Here is an 11,214-nt window from a genome sequence, read left to right on the forward strand (position 1 = left end):
TTCAGAATCACATTAAATTTTCTCCAATCCTTTTCTCTTAAATTTTGCCAGGAACATTATCAGTGGTGGATCAATGACACCCTTTTGCATATATAATTATTCTCAGCCTCATTCCAAAAATGATTTGAAGAAATTAAAAATAAAGGATATAACAGTATATTAGTAAAGACCAATATAAAGGCTAGGGTAGTACAATAAGATAAAAAGAGAAACTGAGGCAAAGGGAAAGTAAAGTTAGAATAGTAAAATGATTTAATACAAAGATGATGAAAATATATATGAAAAATTCTGCACCTCTTTAAAAAAAGGTCAAGATTTCAGCTCTCAGCTTCCTAGTTACCAGAGAGGAAAATGATCTGTTACAAGAACAATAATATATATGTGTGTGTATGAATTCATTCTCTCTCTCCCCACTTCCCCCTCTCCCTGATCCCGTGTATGTGTGTGTGTATGTGTGTGTGTGTTTAAGAAGAAGCAATGAGGTTGGTTGTCTAACTACATGGAAATCTAACTTTGCTATTAACACAAACTTTAAATTTCTCTGTCCTATCGTAAATGTGGGAATTTAATATTTTACTTTTCCCTATTGTGCTATCACATTGCAAAAAAAATACTTGGGTTGTAAATAATAGTGACCTACTTCCAGTTCCTAAGTCATTAATAAAACAGTTGATATCTTTATTGGAGGGAGAGTCAAAGGAATGTATGCCATCACCTATGTACCATTCACTTTATACTAGCTGTATCATTTTATTGATATGAAATTCTTATGAAGATTCCTATTTCACAAATGAGGACGCTGGGACCAAGGTTTCCTTAAAAAAGAGATGGCTTTTGAACTGTGTCTGCCTAACCTGAAAGCCACACTATATACTCCACTTACCACGCTGTTTACTAACCCCTCCAAGGGCTTTCCTAGGAAACTATGCTGATGGCTCATATGGTAAAGAATCTGCCTGCTATGTAGGAGTCCCTGGTTTGATCCCTGGGTTGGGAAGATCCCCTGGAGAAGGGAATAGCTACCCACTGGTGGCTCAGGTGGTAAAGAATCTGCCTACAATGCAGGAGACCTGGGTTTGATCCCTGGGTTGGGAAGATCCCCTGGAGGAAGGCATGGCAACCCACTTCAACATTCTTGCCTGGAGAATCCCCATGGACAAAGGAGCCTGGCGGGCTACAGTCATTGGGTTGCAGAGTCGGACATGACTGAGTAACTAAGCACACACACACTAGTATTCTTGCCTGGAGAATTCCATGGACAGAGTAGCCTGGTGTGCTACAGTTCAGGGGGTCTCAAGAATCAGACAGGACTGAACAACTAACACTTTCACTCTTTTTTTTTTCATGCTCAGTAGCACAATGAACAGAGAAGGCAATGGTAGCCCACTCCAGTACTCTTGCCTGGAAAATTCCGTGGGTGGAGGAACCTGGTAGGCTGCAGTCCATGGGGTCGCTAAGAGTTGGACACGACTGAGCGACTTCACTTTCACTTTTCACTTTCATGCACTGCAGAAGGAAATGGCAACCCACTCCAGTGTTCTTGCCTGGAGAATCCCCAGGAAGAGGGAGCGGGGAGCCTGGTGGGCTGCCATCTATGGGGCCGCACAGAGTCGGACATGACTGAAGCAACTTAGCAGCAGCAGCAGCAGCAGCAGCACAATGAAGAGTTTTCCTAGTTTCAGATTCCCTGAGCGTCCAATCTTTCATTTTCTAAAAGCCCCCCAAGATAACTTTTGTGCATTCATTTGAGTTTCAACCTTTCAGTTGTCATTTAACACCTGAACTCTTATTTACACAATATTTTTCTTTATACACGTTCATTTTAAATTTAGCTTTAAGGAAGAAACTTTCTATTACCATTAAAAATGTAAAACCAGTATGTTTGCTAGAAACAAAAACATAGAGAAATAACCATTAAGAGATGTGAGTTTAGATGCCTCTAGTAAGCTCTCAGGCACTGACGACAGAGAATCCAAAGTGTGCCCTCCTTGCAGGACTAGGGAGTTAGGAAGATCCTCCCTGCTTGGCTGTGGGCGGTGTCTTCACTGGGAATTTCCTGGGGCTCACATCCAGGCCTGGAGGATGTTATCATGTCACTCACTTTTCTGCTTTAGACATCAAGATAGGCTTGGCATGGTGGTAGAGACTCAGACCTAGGGAAGATGAAGGAGTATGCCCACTGGTTTTAGAAATCTGCAGCTGCAACTCAGAGTACTTTATTCATAGAGCTAATTTGGGCGAAAGGGCTAGTGCAATAACACAAAGCAAAATGTTACTATCCTGTGAGAAAAGAAAAAATTATTTTCAACTTTTTAGCATTACTAAGATTTAAGTGCCATGATCTAAAACTTCAGATTTCTAGGAAGCTAAATTTGACAATTTAAATGCTTCATTAAATCAATAAATCAATCAATCTGACATTTAAAAAATAATTATACTGTCAAATAACTTTTCTACTTTTAGGAAAATTTAAGAAATGACTTCCACATGTAGCAATTAGTTATGAATGGTACAGATTATATCTTGGACAACATAAAGAAAAGCCTTCCAGAAGTTAATTGAGCTCCATTAATATTTTGTGGGTTATTACTGCATTTGTTTAATGTTCCTGTGGATTAATTTTATTTTTGTTCAATCCCACTTTTGGCAGAATATGGCTGTTCAGTCATCTTTAATATGTGAATTTTGAGTAAATATCTTCCCATGAATAATGATAAATTGTTAAACTTTAGCAAACTTAAACACTTACACCTACTCAGTTCTATAGCCATTTTATTAAATCCCAAAGACCCATTCAAGCAATGGAGTAGGCATTCCTGCAATGTAATATACAGCTGAACATTTAAAACCAAGGGCAAATGGACAATACATATAATTTTGATAGTCTGAAGGCATAACTATCTAATAACTAGTTGCATGTAAAGGCCATTTTTAATCTTTGATATGGAAGCGAATGAACACTAATTGAATACCTATGTAGTTAGAAATTTGCATCATTCAATGCTTACAATAGCCCTATAAAGCTTGGATAAAAGTGAAGACCTCAGACGTTAATTTATCCAGGACCACCCAGCTTGTAAATGGCAGAGCCTGGGATTTGAAATCAGGCCCGTATGACTTCAAAGACTATATTTCCTCTCTACCATTCTGCCTTTATGATAGATGGAAATTTTCATAATAATCACTTGGAATTCTTGGATACAGGCAACTCTATTTCGTCAGTACACTGAGAGCTGTGGCTTTATGGGGTGAGGGGACTCTTGGCATATCAGGTCATATTATACTGAACAAAATCAAGATCAACTCTGGTAAATAGTAGGGAGCTCACAAAGCCATTGGAGAGTGAGCTCCAGAAGGGAATTCCTAAGATGAGAGTGCCAAATGCTTTAGGGTTCACTGAAGCATAATTGCAAAGAATGTGTCCTAGGATGGGCAGTAAATGCAGACCTCAGCTGCTGCTAGTTTAACAGGTTGAGCCAAAACTCTGCAGAGTGTGTCTGAAGGGAAGTGTCATGGACAGCAATAAATCTTCCAAATAGTGTTAAAGATGACAATCACAGGGCAGAAATCACCTGTGCTGAATGTGGATGGAATCAGTTTGCACAATGGACACATGCATGCAAAACCATAATCACTAGACATCACTGATCTGTGTGAAGTGGGAGAATAACCTGCTTTACTTCATTTCTGACATTTCACTTAATGAGCCAACATTAAGCTTGTTTTGTGTTCCTAGTGGCACTTGGAATACAACGATGTAAAGAGATGAATGTCATTGTCCTCAAGAAGTTCAAAATGTTAGCATGAGAGGTGGGGTAAAATTTGCAAACTAGTATGTAAGAGTAGTGCTCTAGAGCCTGCATTTTTGTTTTACTTACACACATATGCACATTCGTGTGTATATGTATGTATATATACCCAAATGAAACATGGTTAAGAATGTGTTCCATGGTAGTTCTATGGGATGTGAACTAAAAAATTTATCTTATCAATTGACTGAGTATGCTGTATATTAACGTATCAACAGATTATATAACAGTTCTTCACATATATTTTCTCTATAGTCCTATTTGTATTTATATTTTCTTCATTGATATTGCAAAGCTAAGTCTCATATGAGCACATGCATTCAATAATTAGCAAGGAAGGAAAGCAGAGAGGGAGACAGAGTGTGGAAGTGCGCATTTGTCTTTAGGAATGTGTTCATACGCCTGCATATTCAGGTGGAAATTAGAGTAATTACTTTCCTTGGAAATTTATATCTATCTAAATATCCAAATATTGAACATCTGGAAGGAAAAAATATTCCCTTGTATGCACATGTACATACTTACTATATTAGACGCTCAGGTTTCTGGGATGCTCTTTTCAGAGAACTAGACATCCAGGTTTATGACCTTGTCCCTGGGATGCCCTTCTTTCCTTTGTATGCCTGGTGAACTTCAACCATCCCACCTCTTTGGACAATTTCGTACAATGTCTAGTCTTCCATATTACAGTGCTAAATTGCAGGAGTTATCATATACCATTCAAAATCAGGTACTGTTTATTGTCTGTCTAGTTCTGGAGTGGCATATAGTAGAACAGTGAAAGTTTAATATTAATTATGTGTTTTCCCTGACTAATGTCTCAATTTCAACTGGATTACTCGGTAGTTTTTTTAAAGATTTATTTTACTTTTGGCTGTGCTAGGTCTTTGTTGCTGTGCGTGGGCTTTCTCTAGTTGGGGTGAGCAGGGGCTACTCTCTAGTTGCAGTGGCTTCTCTTGTAGATCCAGAGTAAGAGGGCGTGCGGGCTCAATAGTTGTGGCTCATGGGCTTGGTTGCTCCACAGTATGTGGGATTTTCCCAGACCACAGATTGCATCCGTGTCCCCTGCACTGGCAGGATGCTTAACCACTAGACGAATAGGGAAGCCCACTCAGCAACTTTTTTTGTTGTTTAGGCCTTTAACATTAAATTATAAGATTTAATGTTTATTAAATTTGACATTAAATTATATGACTATTTTAAGTATAAGGGAAATATGTTAATTATGGGCCTGAAGCCAACTTATATTAAAAAGTCCTCTTGCTGCTACCAGTTAGGAAACTGAAAGCATTTACTAACCACTTCTCCTCGTGATTTCTTTAGCAAAAGCAGAGTTAGAAGCTTGACATTTGCTTTATTTCAGATTCAAACTTTTTTTTTAAAAGATTATGGACAAAGATTGAAGTTCTGTAGGATATTTTAAATATAAAATATCCAGTTTAACTCAAGCAATTCTAATCATTTCTAGACTTTAAAAAATATATGCTGCTCTGCAAATACCATAGGAAATGGTAAATAATAAAATATCTGGCAAAGAGGTTCTCAAGAGCCTATAGCATGGGTTAATAACCTTTGCTAAGTATAACAGAAAGATTTTTAGGCTGAAATACAGAAGACTGACAACTTGTTATCTTGATGAATCTAAGAAAATTGTTCCTCAAAAATCAGTCAGTCCATCAGATTACAGAATACTGAACTGTATTCCATAACATCTGCTAAGATACCAAGTAAAATATGGTACTTAGATCCCTACTACACTTCTACTTCTAAAAGTGATTCACATTGTTCATTTCCCATAAATGAAAGCTAAAATTTTGAATTTTTAATTATTGCTTTCCTCAATTTTACCAATATATATAATACTAAATTTTTTAATGTGAGATTATCGTTCCTGCTTTTCACTGATGTCTTGTTTAATTCTCAACTTAGTCTTTATGAGGTAGTTCAAAAAAGCTCTTACAATTATCAAGCTATTTCTCCAATACACATATATCCAGTAACACACTCACTTAAGTAATTTCATAACTGTTTTGTTATTTTATTGTGTCTCATGCACTGTAGAGTCTGGGAGGAAAGTTCCGTAAAGCATTTGGAAATAATTTGAATGTGTATTACAGTGAATGATTTTTTTTTTAATAGGATACTTTTCCTAGGGACAAATCTTTAAAAGAGAAAGTATTGACACTTTTTTTTTTTTGATACTTGAAGTAAGATGGCTCAGGAACACTTCAGTTAAATGTTACTTTTCTAAAATGTACAAATGACTCATTTTTATTATCACTCATGCACTGTAATAGAGAACAGCAGGTTGCTTGAAGATGCAACAAACATTCTTTGAACACTTCAATAAACAGAATGTAAACATTCACTTTAATAATGTTTCCTTTGTTAACGCAAAACCGAGTGCATTTTTTCCTTGCCTCCGGCTGAACCATGACTAGCTGAGTAGCAACAGCACAGTGCTGAAAGAATTTTTCAACAGCAATTTGCTTGTTCTAATTTACTTTTCAAGGTTGATGATCAGGATCATTATGTGGCTTGCAAAAGGATCTATTTCTATTAACTTGATCCAGTCATTCCTCTAGTTCTCATATTTAGTTTCCCTGGCAGTTTTAAGTGAATCAGAAGTGCCACCAGTACTCCAGTTCTATGGTTTCATATAATAAATGCATTCCTATATCCTTTCGAAATAAATCTGTTACACTTGTTGAGAAAGTATGGGTACTTTGAAATGAGTGACTCGGATATGAAACCTCTGCATTTTGTTCAAGTAAAAATACTCTTTCTAGTTAGTAGATCTATGCAACAATAATACCGAAGCATTATCTGTTCAATCTTAACTTTTTTTAAATAAAGAAATTCTAACTTGGTCTTATGTTTTAAGCTTGAACACAATCACCACTCACCAACAAGATTAAGAAATAACCACTCACGTAATTTAATAAATTTACATGATGCATATTCAAAAAGACTTATTTATTTCAATGTATAATATTCTAAAAATTTAACTGGAAACAATCAAGTTTTTCTCCACATTTTCAATAAATTTCAAAATAGCTGAATATTTTCCCAATCTGCTTTCTGTAAGAAAATGTGTATTATTATAGTTCTAACATTTAAAGAGTTCCACAAAAAAAAACCCCCAAAAAGCCAGCTAAGTGATTTGGAAAATTCAATGGTATTAACATTGTATTCTTCACACTGAACTATAAAACTTGCCAAAAAACAAAACAAAACAAAACAAAACAAAACCCTTACTTCAATCACTGGCAAATTAACAAAGTTAACAATATGAATAAAATAGATCACATAGGCTTTGCTTCTAAGAAGGAAAAACCACAGTTTAAAAATATAGTCACTGTGAGTATTCTCACTGTTCTGATTTTGTAATAATTAGGGCAGGCCAAATGTTCACTATGTTAAGACCGTACATGTGTCCCCAGATCTAGTTCTTTACCTAGGTCTGGTTTTATAAATGCTGGTGATAAACCAAGTCCAATTTATATGTTGCATCTTGTATGAGAAGTGTCTGTGACTCTAGGTATCTGATCAACCTTGAGAAATGGCAGCACAGCTAGTGTGATAACTTTTGAAGATAACCACTGTTAGTTTGATGATTCCCAGTTACCATTAAAGGAACTGAAAAATTATTGTGCTTTATTTTCTAGGTGATTCTGATATCATTAGAAGACTGGAACAAACTGGTGAAAAGTAAATCATGTACAGTTTTCCTTTAATAAAACTGGTTGGAACTTTTTTTTTTTTTTAATTACAGTCATTGGTTATCTCTATAACCTGTAGAGGGCACTCAAGTCCCTTGAAAGAAAAAGTAAAAAAATTTTAAGAGTTTTCATTTTTATTTATTAGTAGTGTGTTAACTAAACAATCTGTTTTTTCTTTTCTACAGAAACCATCATTTAAAAAGAAGACATTTAAACAAAACATAGCTTCATTTTAAATGTTTAATGGAATATTAAGATATACAAATTTTCACATGTCCTACTGGAAAAACAGTTTAGCAGGTGGTTTCCATTCCAGAGCATCTGGCCATCTATAAATGCTGTGCATCAAATATTAAACACTATACTGCCATAAATTACACAGATTGGCCCTGCCTGAGAAAAGTCAACCTGGACCTCAGAATAATCTTCTTTCAAAGCAGTAAACTAGTAACACAGATAAGGCATTCCACTGTTCCAAGCTATATATAGACAATAATGTTATCATATCCACAAAACAGCTGTTGATAATAATGGCTGAGAAACTTTCAACTCATGCTACTAGTTTTAACCATTTTATAAGAGTAACCTCAAGAACTTCTCATTTTATGCTTCTCTTCATTACTACTAAGTGTGGTTAGATGGAAGATATTTGAATATTTGACTTCGAATATTCTTCTTCCTGACACGTTAATGAAGTATTTCATAGGGAAACCTCCCAAGTTGGACACACTAACATATAATTATATAAACACACGCATATAAACATCTGTTTTATATATATTCTTTCCCTGATAGCATATTTCAAAATATATTGCAATGTTAACTAAAAATTTACTGTATAATTATTAAAAATACTATTGTAGTTTCTTAGCAACATGGTCAGGGATCCTGCCTTCTATCTTATATTTTCTATGATCCTCAGTTTTACCATGATTAAGTAACTTGCTATTAAAAGATATTCAGAAAGTTTAGTTATTAAATTCAAATTAGAGATGCTCATTTGGCACCAATATAAGTTAGACATCCCCTTATTTGAGTCACTGTTTCTATTCAGAAATTGGATCATAGAAGTCTGAGTCAAAAAGATGTATAAGAAAATTATCCAAATATATAACCTACAAATTGATACTAGAATAATGAACTATAAAGCATTAAAAAAAGCTTTGTCTATAGTAATAACACTAGTCATCAAGAATTCACTATTTAAAAACAAATTTTGTTATACATCATTGTTTCTACTTTTAAGGTTCTCAAAATATACTTGAGAACTAAATCTCCAAATTTGACATCTGGCAAGGCAAACATTGTCACTGATATTGATAATAGTTTTACAAAGTGAATTCCTTGAGAAATCTAGTATGAAACATCTTACAAGTTTATCCTTCAAATATTATACACATTTTCATAGAATATTTCAAAGATTAGACTTATGGAAGAAGGGTACCCAGTTAAGCAAGAAAAAGAAAAATTAGTAAAATAGTAAACAATACTGTGGAAAACAGTTATTTTGATAAATTTAAAATAATGAGTTTGAAGTATTTTTGTAAACGTTATCTTTACGAAAAAGATCTGATTCATGATGGGAACATAATAAGCTTTTTCCTCAAGAAAGGACAAAGTTAAATAAAGCTCTGAAATCTGAAGTCTTAAGATGAATAATTGCATATTGTGACGTGTTTTCCCCAATTGGATTTACCACATTCCATGACAGTTTTTAATGGGGGCGGATGGGGAGAAACTGTGCAGTTTCATAAAATAGAAGCATTTCTCTCAGCCTAAACTGCAGCTTTGCTTTTGGGTTACCTCGGGGCCAATATATATACACTCTAGTATATGAAACAAAACTAGAAGATATACTTAGAATGTAGTCTTTGTTACTTCAAAGCCTAAGTTTCCTAAAAATCATTGTTGGGCAAAGTAAAAGGAAACGTTTGTTCTATTACGTAAGAAATAAACTTCATTTGGTATTCAATTGACTTTCTAACTTAGCAGGCAGGACTTTTACATCTTCAAATACTGAAAATAAATTGCATTCTTGGCCCTTGCTTTAAAAGGTTATGGAGAATAAATGCACACCCTGGTAGTGTTCTAGTGATCTCCCTAATCTCAGTTGCACTTTGTCAGAATGAGGTAACTGGTAGTTAAGTGAAATACCCTAGATCAAAGGGGGATTAATCACCAACTGAATCCTTGCTGAATAAACCTGTCATTCAAGAAAATTATTTCCACTGAACTTAGCAGAGGATTGAAGGTATTTGCATAACAGGGACCAACGTACTTCAGCCAGGTTAAAAGGTTCAGAATTCATCCCATGTTTAGCTTTTTGCCTCCTTTTCCTTTCAGCGGGCTGGTACAATGGTTTCTAATCTGATAATACAGCTAACTATCTAAATGATGTCAGAACAGGAAAGTATTGCAAAGTTTGGATGAGGGATGGATCAATTTCACTTTCAGTAACTCCTAAATCTGATTTGTTGGAATTTAAGATGTAATCCTAAAAAAGTCCCTTAAACCTGAGGACTGTTTATTAACATCCCTTTTCTGACCTTTGTCTTAGAAACAACCACTGTGCTGTGGCAGCGGTCCCAGCAGAGACTCTGGATGATAACTCGAGCTACCTACCTCCCAGGGGTGGTGCAGAGTCCATGAATGTCTAAACAGAATTCTGAAATACTACAATAAAAACTAGAAGAAAAATACTAGCAGTTACTCTATGTATAACATTGTGCTTTGAAACACCTTAAACCATATGATGTATAAAACTAGTTTTAACTCACTAGAAATACTGTTAGTGTGAATAAATTAATTTTATAAGACTAATGTTTTATTAAAAATTTTTTAAACAAACAATTTAAGAATTCCTGACAGGTTATTTTCTTCAAAGCTGACACTTGAATTAATTATTTAAAAAGTAAAAGGTAAAAATTGCCCACCACTGGAAGGGGACTGACTGACACTGTAAGGGTACTGCTGACTTAAAAAGTTTAAAAAATACTGTTTGTAAAAAAAAAAGAAATGAGTTTTATCAAAATCATGAACTATCTTTTCTGGAGTACATTTTCAGAAATTTAACACTTTTTTGTACATTTTGGGTCTACTGAAGAATAATCACCCATATGACAGACATCAGATTTCATAATCATATTTTGGCACTAAAAGGGAATTTAGCAATTCTGCCTCTGGAGTAGGTCTGACACCATCCAAATCTTTAACTGGAAGTAGGTGCTCATATTCAGTGCAAATGCACAGCATCTTTCAAGTTAAAAAATGCAAAGAATAGTTATCAAAGAAAATGAATAAAATCCATAGTGGGATAATTTTTTAGAAAATGATTGAAGTTTTAACCCAAGAAAGGACTCTTAGAATGTCTTATAGCTTAGAATAAGAACATGTCAATCACGATTAAGCTTCTGGAATCGGAATCCCTTTGAAATGCAGCTGTTTCTTCTTTAATTGTGGCAGCGGACTCTGAAGAAAAGAAAGGTCCAGCCTTAAAGATGAGTAAGGAATACCAAATAGCTCAGGATTAGTTGTGGAGTTCAAAGGTCGCTAATTACACTAAGGAGTTCCCAGACGCAGAGAAAACATTAAACAGGTCACCTACCAAACGGGAAACAGACTTTGTCTTCAGAAATTATCCTGAAGTGACAGGTTTCTAGACAAAATCAAAAGCATCACAGTGT

At 35.0% G+C, this 11,214-nt stretch overlaps 1 non-coding gene across 1 annotated transcript; it reads left to right on the plus strand.

The window, feature by feature from the left end:
• Positions 1 to 7,167: 7,167 nt before the first annotated feature.
• On the plus strand, positions 7,168 to 7,299 carry LOC138074731 (small nucleolar RNA SNORA72). Its single transcript, XR_011144544.1, has one exon. It is a non-coding gene; the product is annotated as a small nucleolar RNA SNORA72 (small nucleolar RNA).
• The last annotated feature ends 3,915 nt before the right edge of the window (positions 7,300 to 11,214 follow it).

This window comes from Capricornis sumatraensis, chromosome 2, assembly GCF_032405125.1.
Source record: "Capricornis sumatraensis isolate serow.1 chromosome 2, serow.2, whole genome shotgun sequence".
NCBI lineage: Eukaryota > Metazoa > Chordata > Mammalia > Artiodactyla > Bovidae > Capricornis > Capricornis sumatraensis.